This window comes from Calidris pugnax, unplaced genomic scaffold, assembly GCF_001431845.1.
Source record: "Calidris pugnax isolate Ruff unplaced genomic scaffold, ASM143184v1 scaffold28, whole genome shotgun sequence".
NCBI classification, from domain to species: domain Eukaryota; kingdom Metazoa; phylum Chordata; class Aves; order Charadriiformes; family Scolopacidae; genus Calidris; species Calidris pugnax.
The window spans coordinates 18,962,327-18,977,900 of NW_015090842.1; positions in this window are offsets into that span (position 1 = coordinate 18,962,327).

The window sequence follows — 15,574 nt, forward strand, 5'->3', positions numbered from 1 at the left end:
GTTGTAGAAGCAGGGGGAAAGAAAGGAAGAGGACCAAGGAAAGCAGACATTAATAAGGATGAAGGAAAAGGGGGGGGGAACTGTGCTCTGCCCAAACACGCACGCAGACAAAGCCTGGATCAAGCACCACACTCATTCACGTGCCATGGATTTCACCGTGTGTACAAATGTGCAAGACAATGCCCACACATCAAATCAAGAGCAAACCAAGATCGAGAGATGTCTTTTGGTGTCTTGCCTCTTTTTAAAGGAGGGAAATCAGCATTTTACACTAAACATCTGAAAAAAAGTCCTGTCTGATGAAATGTAACAAATACTGGAGCTACACATCAAGTTTTTTTCCACCAAATTCCCCAGCTGGCACCATCCCCAGTGCCTGTGTGCCATGGCTACGGAAAGCCATCTTCAAAGGTGCCGATATCCCCCTAATCAGGCAACAGGGAATGATGTCAGCATGAGTGGATCGGAGAGGCTTGGATTTAATGTAAGGCTTTTACTTCTCTTTGGTCTTCTGCATGAGGTCTCTGTGGATGGCTCGGTTAACAAGGACAGGCACTGACAGATGTTGTCACGCACCATGGCAGAAACCTTTCTGCTCAGAGAAGATGGATTTAAAGCCAAATGAGCGATATGAATTGAATCAATTAATGAATCACAGAAGCTGAGATGGCAAAGGCTGTCTTTAGCCCCGTGCCAGTGATGTATTCTCACCCACGGCGTAGGGCAGAAGTATGCAGGAGCACACCAAAACATCTCACCCGGAGAGGAGTCACCCACCACTAAACTGCAGAAGAATGGACCTGAAGGGCCAGGTCTCATTTTCACCTCATCTGTTTTTTGAAAGTTCATAGAACATTAGGCTGGTAAGGGAAAGTACCATAAAACTTACTACTTATTATATCTACCATAGGAGTGGTGTGAGCTCAGGTACCAGCCGCTTTGCCAGCGACAAGGAAGGGCTGAAGGGCTTGGAGTCATTGCTGGGATCAGTCTTGCCCCAAAGAGGTTTGGACGATCTTTGCTTAAAAGTCTTGCCCTTACAGGTAAAGGTAAAAGTACAGAACATTTTGAACTTAATCCTGCAAAAGGATGAGAAACCCTAAATGCAGCACTTTTTATCTCACTCTAATGTATTAATACTAAGCATAAACAAAATAAAATCCATGCACTTTAATACACTTTGCATTAAAATGGCCTAATTTGAAGACATGTTTTAGACATTTCCCCATGTCTGAGCACATCCATTGATAGCCCTGATGGCTGAGCACTGTTCCTCAGCTCCATTCTCCTTTCCATCATCCAGAGATTTCAGGGCAGCTTTGTCTGGTGGCACTGGCACCAAACATACAGATTCCTCATCATTTCTCTGAACAGTTTAACCTCATTTATCAACCTTCTCTAAATTAAATCATCGTTTATCACAACAGAGCAATAAACCCAGTGTTTCAGTGAAGCTGGCTTTCAAGAAAAAGTAGGGCAGCAGAATACCTGGGAATTAGGGTAACTCAGGAGCAAGTCAAAGATTTCTTGAAGTGGCAAAAGCATTTAACATGGGGATTGTAAAAATAAGCTGTAAACTCCTTTGCTGTCCACCTCCTGCAATGCAATCTCCATGCTAATGTGACAGCTACCCAGGAACTGTTATTCTTACACCAGGAAAGCTTAGAGGTCTCCAGTTTTCCCGCTCCATTTGATGCTGGGCCAGCAAAAGTTAAGATTTTGAAAAGTTGAATAGACAAGTAATCTGAGACTCCATGTACAACTACAGGATTTCATTTAGGCCATGAGAATTAAGTTTAAATGTTGAAATATTTTCTTCTCTTACTCTTTTTCGCCAAAACTGAAATTTCAACATTAAAATCTTGTTCGTGCAAAAAAAAAAAAAAAAAAGAATACTGAAGGCCTTTTACCTCCAAAACCCTCCTCAACATTAACACCTTCCCCACAAAGCTTTGGTTTTGCTGAATCAGCATTTTTGACCAACTGGAACGCTCCCCTTGTGTCACACTCAGCTGCTCTCACTTCTTTGGGGCTGACTATTGAGATTCGGAGAGCGGCTGCTTGTACCGACATTCTCACGAGCATGAGCTTTCAAGTCTGGAACTTTCTGGTTTTGACTTGGCCTACTCCACAGAAACGCTCTCTCATGAGAGAAGAGTCCAAACTGGGAGGGGTGGCTGACACCCCAGAGGGCCGTGCTGCCATCCTCCAGTGAGACTTGGACAGGCTGGAGGGCTGGGCAAGGAAGAACCTCATGAGGTTCAACAGGGAAAAGTGTAGGGTCCTGCACCTGGGGAAGAAAAATGTCAGGTACCAGTACAGGTTGGGGGTGGACCTGCTGGAGGCAACTTCTGAAGAGAAAGATCTAGGGGTCCTGGTGGACAGTAAAATGACAATGAGTAAACAGTGTGCTCTTGCGGCCAGGAAGGCCAATGGTATCTTGGGTTGCACAGGGAAGAGTGTAGCCAGCAGGTCAAGGGAAGTCATTCTCCCCCTCTACTCTGCACTGGTGAGGCCACAACTGGAGTACTGTGTCCAGTTCTGGGCTCCCCAGTTCAAGAGGGACAGGGAACTACTGGAAAGAGTCCAGCGAGGTTCCACTCAAATATGAGGAGAAACTTCTTCACGGTGAGGGTGACAGAGCCCTGGAAGAGGCTGCCCAGGGAGGGTGTGGAGTCCCCTTCTTTGGAGATTTTCAAGCCCCACCTGGATGCTCCTGAGTAACATGCTCTGACAAGCTCTGGGCAATCCTGCTTCAGCAGGGGAGTTGGACTAGATGATCTCTATGGTCCCTTCCAACTCTAAAAAATTCAGTGAAATTCAGTGAAAATAACATTCATAAAACTGGGTACCAGTGTTTAGCCTGCCTTTGCCTGTGCTTCTCACCCAACTGCTTCACGTCACCGCGGTGGCCAGGGCAACTGGCCTGACACCGGTAAATCTTGCTCAGGTACTTTCCCCCTTCCAACTACAGGGGCTCTGCTGGATGCTGTAATAAGTTACACACTGGAGCTGCCTTAGTTTAGTCCTGGAGTGGTACTCACACGCTCTCATGTTGCTCGTGAGCGGGTTTATAACTTGGGGTTACTCTAAGTCTTCAAAACTCCAGAGTCAGTGAGCATCATTAAACTACATTTGTCAGCCCTTTGACACGCAGTCCTGTTCCTGGGTCCAAAATGGGACAAATAATCTCTCTCTCTCTCAGCTTGATGGAGCTCCCAGGTATTAATACTTGTCTATTTAAAAAGAAAACTATTCACAGCTATATCAGTGGTGCAGTTAAATGGATAAGAATTCATTCAGATCAATATTATCAGGGGAACAACATCCTTTCAGCTCCAACAACTTTTATTAAAAAAAAAGAAAAATCTAGCAAACAACCACCCCAGCCCACTGTAAACAGAGCCAAGTGATTTCTTCATATAATGCTTGTTATATTCACTTTAAGGGGAAAAGTAAATGAAGACTATAATAGGAAAAACAAAACCAGGCAGATCTAACTGTACAATAAATACAGAACGTGCCCTATTTAATCTGCTTACAGTAAAATCCACTGAGCAAAATTATAATTTGATATGGCTCAGCTTAGCCAATAGAAACTCATAAAATGTCTTAACATCATAATACATTGTACAAAAGAATCACTAAGTACCATAAAACATATGGGAATATGGGTCTGTATTCATCCATTACTCTTTGCCAGTGTAGCATATTAAAATGGTTTCTATTTAAGTGCAGAGATCCCTGAAGTATACTACAGTCTTAATTAAAATGTCAATAAAATGCAAAAGTGCATTGGGGACCTTCTCTGATTTTTTTTCTTTTTTCTTTTTTTTTTTTTTGTTAACTCTTTCAGAGAGTTATTTCTTAATAGCTTCATTACACTGCTGAGGTTTGGAGCAATTAAAAATAAACATAAGTAAGCCATTTTTAATAATTAGCTGCAATCTGAGCATGATCTGTATCCTTTCTCTCCAGCACAATTCCCTGCAGGAGTCGCTGGCAGGTTAAGTCAAGACTGGAAATGTAGGTCCTTATCCGAGGCCAGGAAGTAATGCTTTGGGTGTTCTCATTCCAATATTTGATTTTCTTTTAGTAAATTTTTTTAAGAAGAGCAAGATCTTTTGTGACTCTTTTTCTGTGACCAGAGAGCTCAGCCAGGTCGGAAGCTGCCTGGTTTCCAGTGACATGGGAAGGGGACAGCTTTTAGCAGGCATGGGAGACACGGACCTGGGGGGCAAGCTGTCTCTCTGAAGTTCTTGCCCTGCCTTTCCATGGGGCATCACACCCACCATAAATGGAAATAAAAACTGTAGCTGGCCAAGAAATTATTGTCTACCTGCTTTTTCTTTTCTTTAAATTAATTTAAAATTGCCTTAGAAAAACTCAATTTTCTTTTTTTAAAAAAGCAAGACACATGACAATGCTTTTCTAAAACTTGAAACAAAATTCAGTTGGAAGAAGAAGAAGATCCCACCCTTGCTTTTTAGAATATTGGCAGGGTGACAATGAACAAGTAAAAAAGCCTTTCTCTTTCCTCCTCTTCCATTCTTCCTACCTCTTCCACCAGAAGAAATACTTTCAAGGAGAAATTCATTTTTTCCCTACTTCCCTAAAATGCTACAATATCTCTCTAAAATCTGCATTCCCTTGAGGAAAGATCTTTGGAAGGGAATTTGCCTATTGCTAGCAAGACCAGAATCTTGCTGAAAGTGGTGATGGTGGGAGCAGCCCCTGAGTGCCGGCAGCACGACAAAACACAGCGCTGGTGTGGAAATCCCTGCTCAGTGCCTGGGTACATAACGTACCTGTCTTCCTAATAGAGAAGCAAAGAAAGGAAAAAAAACAGAAGTAAATAAGACAAGAAGAGTTTACCGGACCGACATGCCTTTAGATTGCATCACGATCTGTTTCTCTTTCTACTTCATCCCCCTCTAAATCCACTTTATGTTAAGTGACAAGCAGTTGGCAGGTTTTGCAGTTCTATTGACAATAGTAGACATATGATACAGCTGTGAAGATTTGTCTTACCAGGCTTTCAGCTGGTTTCTACTAGCTAACAGCCAACAGCCAGATTTTGGGGGTTATGACCTCTAGTTATTTGAAAGACACTAGGGGGAGGAGGCAGGCAACACATTTTATGCACTAGTCTGCTGTTCCTACAATATTTTTAGGACTTACTCACATAAGACTGACTCCATTTAATGATTCTTTAAAAAAAAAAGTGATTGTGAATTGTGAATGGAGCTGGGAAATTTAAACAGTTATGGGGCCCTACTTTGTGTGGTGCAGAGCAAGCACTTCCTGCAAAAGTGCTGGATATTCTTTCCTCCTGGGAAGTGGGTTTTATGGAAACCTGTGGGTTTTATGGAAGATGAAGGTATTTAGCTCAGTCTATTGTATTCCCTTTGGTGGGGACAGTCCACATTATATTTCTCAGTTCCTTCCACTCTCTGATTTTTTAAATTTTTTTTCAAGCTGAAACAATAAAGGATTTGGACTTCTAACAGCAGCGATGCTCAACTCTCCTGCTCAACCTCACATGCACTACATGGATTCCTCACAGACATACTATTTTCTGTAATCCTAAAGATCTCCAGTAACATTACTATATGCGTCACCTCGACGCGATGTGACTGTAATATTTTGGGAGGGAAAGGCAGAACTGCAGTTCTAGGATGGACCACTGGCAACAGCCAAACTCTCAGCCCAGTTTGAGCTTAAATGAATAAATCAAATTATGATTGTCAAACAGCCGTACAAGCTCCCACAAAGCATGTGGATATTACATCATGACTTGAATAAGTTACTCCTGTCAAGTGTAAAAGTAATGGAAAATATATTAACTGTCTGAAAAATAATTTAACCTTAAAATACTTAATTAAAACATGGGATTAGGCTCAGCAGAGCTGACTAACCTACTCGGCTCTCCTGGTGAAACGGGCAGACTATCAGAAAAGCCACTCCGCTGTAAATATAAGGACAGAGGAAATCCTTCTAACACCTTTGGCTTCTGTTCTCTGGAGAACGATGTGCTCAGGTAAACGGAAACTATCTATTAAATCACTGTTATATGTGGGGTTGTAGTTATTTCCTGCTATCTGTCCCCACGCAGCAATGTGAACATACTGTCCAGCTGGGAGGGGGGACAATTTGGCAGGAAGGGCAGGGAAACGCGTCTCACCTGAAGGCACCAAGCAGGCCGCAGGTGTTCCTTCATAGTGTGGGTGCTTCCATTGGTACCTGGGCAACGAAGCACTGGGTGCTGGCAGGGGTACGTGGCCCGGGCATGAGGAAACACGAGAAGAATCACGATATCTGCACTGAGTCAGGAAATCCCTCCTGGGTACCAGCTTCTGGAAATGGGAGACGGAAGGCCTTGCTGGTGGCTGCTTTGGAGAGGGGAGCTGGCAGCTGGTAGACCTGGCCTCAGTCTTGTGTGATTTGAATAACAACACAGCCCTTTGTTCAACGGGAAGGATTTCCCTGGGACCTCTCTGGTTTTTAGAAGACAAAGAAGGAACTAAAACTTGACAAATGCAAAAAAGGAGGAATCTCCTTATTTTCCTTTAAACCAGCCTGCTCCTTGTCCCTTGTAATGTCAAGAATTTTATTATTACTAGAGGACATACCATAACAATTACAAATTTTCAACTGAATTAGACTTAAGGAGACTGGTCTACAATAACATATTTATATGATTGGTTTCTAATGTTGCAGTTAATTATAAAAATAACTTGCCTGCAGCTAACACATACACATTTATATTTAAATAAGTCTCTTTTTTTTGCTTATTAAGAAGTGGGTTAGCAAAGACAAAATTGCTGTTATTTAATGTTTATTAATAAACCATTAAACTAAAACCAGTGTGCAAGTCTGTTCTTGCATCTTTAAATACACCGTAGTCAAAACCATTAGAGCTGGTATGTACAAACCATGATTCTGCAATGGCTTGTGATCCTGTTCATACCTGAATGAACATTCACCTGTGGACAAGTGAATTAGAGACCTGTGCTGAAGTCTCTCAATCACAAATGCCTTCTTGCCAAACCACCAAAAAAACGGGGATAGTCCCGCCATGTAAGAACTGCCATTAACAACACACTGCTTGGGGCTAATCCTGCCTTGAAAGAACTCCATAACAAATACCCTGCAGTATTTCCTTGCTGTATGAAACACCACGAACATTGGGATCTTTCCAAAGTTAGCATGTTGCTGGGGAGACTGCAGGAAGTGTCAGAGGAAAACAGTGTCAATTAGTCCTCATTCCCCCCCCTCCATCATATTGACTCAAAGTGCAAAGTCTTGAAATTAAGGTCATTGACTCCCCCCTCTCCTTACACCCTTTAATAGGAGAGAGGGACTGGCATGTTTTCTTCACCAAACAAGCAGAACCAGTGTTTCTCTCCAGCAGGACACACATATTTCAGAACATGCTTCCAGTTCCTACCATCCAGGAGAGACCTCCCCCACCTAAGACCATCTCTGTGGTAAGAGGAGCTCCCTGACCTACCCTTCTTACATCAGGGTGGTGCCTGAGCTCTGGAAAACAGAAATAACAACATCTGGGATTCTAGAAAACTGTTTTCTTCTCCTACATCCTTCCTGCTGAAGTATAGCAACCATTTCTGTCATTGTATCTCAACAGCAGAGTTTAGAAACTTTGCACTGATAAATCTGGGGAAGGGATATTCGCACAAACACTTGCCAAGACACACAGTCCAGCTGCAGAAAAAGTTCTCACCCACTAACTGGAAAATATGTGACATGTTCTCTGGCCGTATCAGATTTTTAGTAGGCTTTGATTTGAAAGGCAGCATCTGTACGTCAAACACTTCCATTTGTTCAGAAAACAGATGCATTCGTTTCCCGGCAAAAATAAGGAAAACATTGTCAAGTTCAGAGGCAGAAAGAAAAACCTGAGAGCATTTTGCCAGAGTGGAATTTTAACATTTTAGACTGCATCAAAAGGTATGAATTGCCTTGATGTGCCCTTGATTTTTCTCCAGTACTCAAATAAATAATTGACAATTTCCCCAGCAGAGTATGTGATGCTCAGGAAAAATATATGTGAATTCCAGATTAAAACCACAAATATTTCTTTATCTGTGAGACCTGTTTCAGGAAGATAAGTAGGTTCTTTCTTTGGCAGAACCTTTATGATGCCCCCAAGGATGATTCGTATCCTGGGTTCTGATGCATGAAGGTTGGAGCCTCAAAGTCCTACTGAAGTCACTGGGACCCAGCTCTGGTGCGTGGTCCCACCGTATCACGTAAGAGCCATGAGAGAAACTGTGACACATTTTTCTGACTTAAAATAATTCATATGCGCTGTGATCTATTGTAGAGCAGTAAAAGTCTCCGTTTCCATCAGAACATTCAGCAAAAGAGTTTTCAAGGGGTTTTTTTTGATTGTTTTGACAATCTCAGCCTCGGGCTTTCACAGACAAGAGTTTACATTGCATAACTGAATGGCTAAACGTCTTAATAAGCCCAAAACAGTAATAAAAGCTGAAGGATGTGATATGGAGAGAGAGGAAACAGGAAATGGGGCACCAGTAGTAGAAATGCAGAAAAGTACCTGATCTCTGGAACAGAGTCCCGCAAGATGCTGAAGATACTGGGGATATCCCTGAGGTCTGTGGCCATCCCGTGGAGCTGGAGAGAGCCCGGCTGCTTTCAGAAGGAAAGCAAAGGACTGGCAGTGGCTCAAAGGGTGGTGCAGGTGGGAACTGCATTTCATTTCATGTGCTTTACTTGCAGCCCTTCTGTGTTAAAATGACGACCTGCGGGTTTGTTTTTTTTGTTTTTTTTTTTAAGGCAAATCACAAAGGTAACAGAAAAGAGAAGAAAACAAACAAACCAAAGCTGGGTAAGAAAATCCCCGAGCGACAGGAGCGAGGCTCAGTTGGTGCTGTTTATGTTATTAGCATGAGAGGAAGAGTTACTGTAAAAATCTCCGCTTCTCCCAAGCCTACAGGGAAGCTTGTGCTTTCCACGGAGCATCCACAGCCCGTGGTTGGTGGGGCCACCCGTGCACGCTCTCGGCCAAAGACCAAAAGCCCTTCCTTGACTCAGGCAAGTTTTCCAGCCATGTGAACATGCAAACGGAACATTTTTCCTACATATGTGCAACACTGTTGACATGCCTTTAAATAATCTTTGTCACCGTATCCTGTACATATTAGCAGGGAGGCCGTCCAGTTTTGTAAGTGTCACTTGAAATAAATATTTGTGTTTAAATTCTATTGTGTCACCATCTATCCTTAAGCAGATTAGTAAATTTTAAAATATTTACATGTATTTGAGACATCATCAAATGCATTTGGAGCGGTGGGTGGGGAAGGCACATCTGCAATGCATTTTCTGAAGTAGGAATGCTTACATTTTTTTGTTGTTGAGGAAAAAAGGCTGCTTCAACAGATATGGGCATCTCCTCCATCCTCAGGCATCGCTAATGTGTATCAATTGCCCAGCTCTCAGGATGTGCATGAGTTATTTGTTCTGTATTTTCTGAAAAATGCTGTTCTTCAGTGATTTGGGAATTTTTTAATTTTTTTTTGGTAAAGTCAGATTAAGCAGCACAAAGCGAGCTATTAAGACAATATTTCCAACACATTTCTTGTGTAAGAAAGATCCTTTCAATGTCTTTTCAAGAACAGAATTTCAGACTTTGGAAGGAAAAAAACTAACATGGGTCTTATAATGAATTCAGCACTATTATGTGATACATCATGTGTCCAGAGGAAAAGAAATCAAGAAGAATATGATCAAAAAGGGAGTAAAGGGATATGGGACTATCAGAGACAAGACATAAATAAGGATGGATTTGATCCCATCTTTATCATTTTCATATGGTACTTAACAATTCAAAGCTCACTGTATATTTGTTGGTTCACCTGTCAATCGCTCTGTGTTTGCTCTGACTGGAGTAAGCAAGCAGATAGACAGAGAAAATACAGCTGTATCCTTCAGAACCCCTGCTGAGACACACTAATTCCCAACTGTTACTACCCTCATCCATTTTTATTTTTGCTTTGTTTGTTTGTTTGTTTGCTTTCAGGCATCTGATTCCACAGTCATCACTTACACATCGCTTATTCCAAAATCTCACCCTTCCTGATACGAATGACAACTCAGGGAGTCAATGACTCTACTCAGCAGGACAGTGGGTCACGGGCCCTGGCTGCACAGGGGACATTTAGGGCCTACCCTGAACACACTGTGGGGCCTTTGTGATACGATGCAGTATACTGTAGGAATAAAGCCCAATTTTATTTAAATCCCTTATCCAAGGACCGTATTTCTTTGCCATATATCTTTAGCTATAAAAATTAAGAACAATCTTATCACCTACATAATATTCCATGTTCAAAAATGAAGCAGGGGGGTCATCACCCTACATTTTACTGCATCTGGAAAATAGATAAATAATCAATAAAGTGCAAGATACAATGATTCTCTCATTGAAGGCCAAGCTGCCGACCTCCCCCACGCCCTACGCCTGTACCACATGTAAGGTGGAAAGGCACCAGTTCCTGGAGACTGGGTAGGATGGTGACATGGATGGTCCAAACAGCATCAGACTGTACATCTGAGAAACTGCTTTTCAGCTAATTCTAAAAATAGCGTGTTAACGACTATTTTTAGTAATGGCAACAGTATATTTTAATGGCACTATTTCAGCCTCCTGATTAAGGGGCCAGATTAGTGATAGATAAATATGCATTCTTTGAGAGAGCTGATGAAGAACGTTCATCATCTGGGCTGCACATATACCCCCCAGTTCTCCTGGGAGGGCAGCCACAGGTGGGCCAGCTGACCCAGGGAGCCCCAGGCCCACCGCTGGGTGCGTTTGCTGCCCTGTGCCTTACAGACACTCAGCAGAAACAGCAGCCCTTCACATCCCTCTCCCCTCCGACAGAGTCCTCCCGAATTTCTGTCTCCGACTACACAGCTGGCAAAGAAGTCTCAGACTGACAGGAGATGTTTCTCTCCTGCACAGCTCAAGGGTGTCTCCCGTAACGGACTGCTTGGGCTGGTGAAAAATACTCTTTCAGCACTTCATCAAATATGATTAAATACACCAGCATTTTCAAGTAACTGATTTTGCTTTTACTTACACTGCACAACAAAGGTTTATTAATGCGTGTCATTAGGACACAAACTAAAGGCCATACAGTGAGCACACCAACAAGTTGTCCCTAAATGACCTTGATTTTCAGCCACACAGTTTTGCTCACAGGCCAGCACATCTTTATTTGGGATGCTCCATCCATCGTTACGTATTGCCCCTGAACTGCACTGTTTGCTGTCTGTTCTCCCTCGGACTTGGAGGAAAGAGTAGCACAGGAGAAGGGCTGGATGGTTCAATACACAGGGCTGGAGGATAGGAGACCATAGCTATCAATTCTAATTTGCTGTGACTTCACACAAGTCACTTTGCTTCTCTGGGCTTTGGTCTCACCTTCCCTTTTGCCTGATTTGGCTGTGGAGATTTTAAATGCTTTAAGGCAAGGACTGTCCTTCAGCAGCTGGATGTCTCTACTCCCAAGTCAAAATAAGAAAACTACTGATATTTCCTGTAGGTAGGGATACCTTCAGCATTATAGAATCATAGAATCGTCTAAGTTGGAAGGGACCTTTCAGATCACCTAGTCCAACCATCAACCTAACTCTGATAAAACCCGTCACTAACCCATGTCTCTAAGCACAATGTGAACCTGTCTTTTGAATCCCTTCAGGGATGGTGCCTCAACCCCTTCCCTGGGCAGCCCATTCCAAGGCTTAATAACCCTTTCAGTGTCAAAATTGTTCCTAATCTCCAACCTGAACCTCCCCTGGTGCAATTTGAGGCTGTTTCCTCTCATCCCATCACCTGTGACTTGGGAGAAGAGACCGACCCCCCCTGGCTACACCCTCCTTTCAGGGAGTTGGAGAGAGCCAGAAGGTCTCCCCTCAGCCTCCTTTTCTCCAGGCTGAACACCCCCAGCTCCCTCAGCCTCTCCTCACAAGACTTGTGCTCCAGACCCCTCACCAGCTCTGTGTCCCTTCTCTGGACCCGCTCTAGCCCCTCAATGTCTTTTTTGTGGTGAGGGGCCCAAAACTGGATACAGCCCTCAAGGTGGGGCCTCACCAGTGCCCAGTACAGGGGGGTGGTCACCTCCCAAGCCCTACTCACCACACTGTTCCTGACACAGGCCAAGATGCCATTGACCTTCTTGGCCAGAAGGAGGAGGGACGGACATTTGTTGAGCATCCTTCCAGCTCCCACAGCAGAGCAGCGGGGATCTGACCCACTGACTTTAAAATGGAAATTTTAAAGCCTGAGCTTCTGCTTTAGTGAAATAATAGTGCAGTCATGATAATATTGGCAAGAAATACATCAAGTTCTTAGGTATCTTATTAATGAGAAACATTAAGCTGAGTAAGTGATACACTCCAGCCTTTATTGAACCAACACCCACAAATAAATATACTTGTTCCCACGAATAGAGATTCATTCTTCAGTTGAATGAGTCTATAATTCAATCCATTGTTACACCCTAACCAGAGCCAGTATTTAACATCTTTTCTAATCGAACTATAATTTAATATTTTTTAATTTCTTTTAAATTAGTTGAAAACCTTTCATTTTTTCTTTTATGAAGGAAAGTTCTCCTTTTTGCCTATGATTGAGTTTGATCTGGCTTTGTTAGAGCCCTCTTAAGATATACAGTACACATTTTTGTTCTTCTTATCTAAGTTTCCAGGACTTCATCAATAGTGGAGCATATTTTTCTATCCAAGAACTAACCAAATTTATTCAACAGATTATACATTAATTTTACCATTAGAACATAATATGAGCAGATAATCCACAAAAATGCTTCAGATTTTTTGAAAGTGAATTTAATTATAACTAGTAATGTGCATTTGAGAATTATAATTATGAAAAGTCATGTTCTATAAATCTGAAATGACAGATTGTATTTCAAAGCCTTATTGCAGAGGAATTAGAGTACCGATTTATTAGTTGTAAATGTCTGATTATTGCAGCTTTGCTAAAAAACATGATCACAGCATATTCTAGCTGGATTTAACATGTTTAATCCTTCCGACAAGAATCATATTTTGAACAGAAAGCAGCACTGTGTTAATTTGTTTATGAGACAGATTTAGACAACTAATCTTTGTCTTATGATCCCTGAACAGTAATAATTTAAAAACACTTTACATACTTGTATTTTTCCAGCTGCAGACTACAGCTGATTATGAAATTCACAGTCGTCTATAAGCACCATGATTATCGCTTGGCATTAGGGAGGGTGTTTCACATTATTTGTGATTTCTCTCTTTGTCAGGAGCCCTCTGTGCACACCCAGCCGCAATCACCGCTGCTGAATGTTCACCTGCTCACACGGAGAAAGCCACGGAGGGCACCCGTGATGTTGGGCACCTCTCCCCTGCCCCACGTACACACACCACAACTGCCCAGCAAACCCAGAAGGGACAAGCAAAACTGATGGGCTGGTAACTGGCTGGAAATAAAGCCCCATGTTTAATTAACCAAACATAACGGGGTATGGTATAGGACGGGTTTCTCTTAAACCCACTAGTGTTACAGTTTCTAATGAGGTTCCCTCAAGGGGAAGATGTGCCACGTTTTGTAATGAAAATTGACATTTCTGCATCTGTCAAGTAGTAAAGCTTTAAATGAGGAGAGTTACTGATGTAGAATGACTTGTTACTAAACTATTTAACATGTATTTTTAAACAATCTTTCTACTGGACTTCATTTTTATATGCACTATTGTAAAAACCTGTTTGTTTTCATCACATAGCTGAGCAGGGGGAATCGACTGTTTCTCCAGATGCCCATTATCTGGATTTTTATTAGGACCTGGAAATCATCTCAAGAGAAATGTCTTTAAATTTCTTCAAACAAAGAACCCCTCTGGTGGTTATTTCCTGGGCAGTGATGCCCTGTCAGTTTGGGTACTGCCTCTCTCGTTTGTGGGGAGCTCCACCTCCCAGATGGTCCAGCAGGAGTCCCCCAGACTGGCTGCACTGGGCAAAGGCTCAGGCTCTCCAGGACAGACACTGGTAACTGAATGGCACAGGCTCCCAGAGACTCCCTTTCCCCACACGCACAGGTCCCTGGGGTCCAGGGAGGTGAGAAACAGATGGTGGGACCCCGCTAACATGGATTTACATCTTTGCTCCCTTCCTGATCTGCTTCCAACCCCCCTCCACCCCCCAAGCAATGGCCACAGACGAGCTGCACGCGCCTACAGATATTCCAAATTCGGCTCCTCTCTGAAAAGGGAAAACACATTTCTGCGATGAGGATACCAAGTTGTTAGAAGCTTTAAATATGCCTTGCTGGCATATAGGTATAATCAGAGTAGCAAAAAGGAAACAGATTTTATTGAGTAAGAACTGAGAGATCCCATTACAACCCTGCCATTGGGATGTCTATCGACCTGCAGAACATGGCACACATTCAGTTACTCTTACACAATTTCTAAAAATAGGCGAATAAATAAAAAAAAGTATCTGGTAAGATGACAGCCTGAACTTCAAAAAAAACTCCACCTCACTTTACTTCAAGTACAATCTGGCAGCACTTGGCGATCATTAATTTTGTTCATTTATCACAGGTGCTGCAGACTGAGCTGCCAGAGTAAGCTGACAGCAGCCTACACACAATCCAGCACGGGTTTTTAACACTATATTATAGTATTCCGTCAGTCGGCTGTTTCCAGTGAAAAATCAGAAGCAACAGACCACTCACTCAAGACAAAAAGACGCGAATATTCCTGGAAGTGTTTTCTACAGCATCTTTCCCAGCTTGTCTTGCTTATCCCCAGCGGGGACCCATTTGCTACAGCACTACAGAGTTGCTTGAGGTGGGCTGCAATTTTTAGACCTTGCCTTTAAGCACAAGCCTTCCTGACAACAAACAGTTCTCCTACCAGCTTTATAGAATCACAGAATCACAGAATCACAGAATCACAGAATCTTAGTGGTTGGAAGGGACCTCCGAGATCATCGAGTCCAACCACATTAAAAAACAAACAAACAAACAAAAACAAAACCAAAAACAAAACACACACCACAAAAACAACAAACCCCAAAACACCACCCACCAACTAAACCCCACACCCACAACCCCACACACTACACCCCACCACAAACCAATAATCTTGGGCACTAGAGCATGCCCTGAAGAGCCATGTCTACACGTTTCTTAAATCCCTCCAGGGATGGTGACTCCACCACCTCCCTGGGCAGGCTGTTCCAGTGCCTGACCACCCTCTCAGGAAAGTCATTCTTCCTGATATCTCATCTAAACCTCCCCTGCCCCAACTTCAGACCAGTCCCTCTGGTCCTGTCATTATTCCCTTGGGAGAAGAGGCCAACCCCCACCTCTCTATACCCTCCTTTCAGGGAGTTGTAGAGGGCAATGAGGTCTCCCCTCAGCCTCCTCTTCTCCAAACTAAACATGCCCAGTTCCCTCAGCCTCTCCTCGTAGGACTTGTTCTCCAGACCCCTCCCCAGCTTGGTGGCTCTCCTCTGGACACGCTCCAGC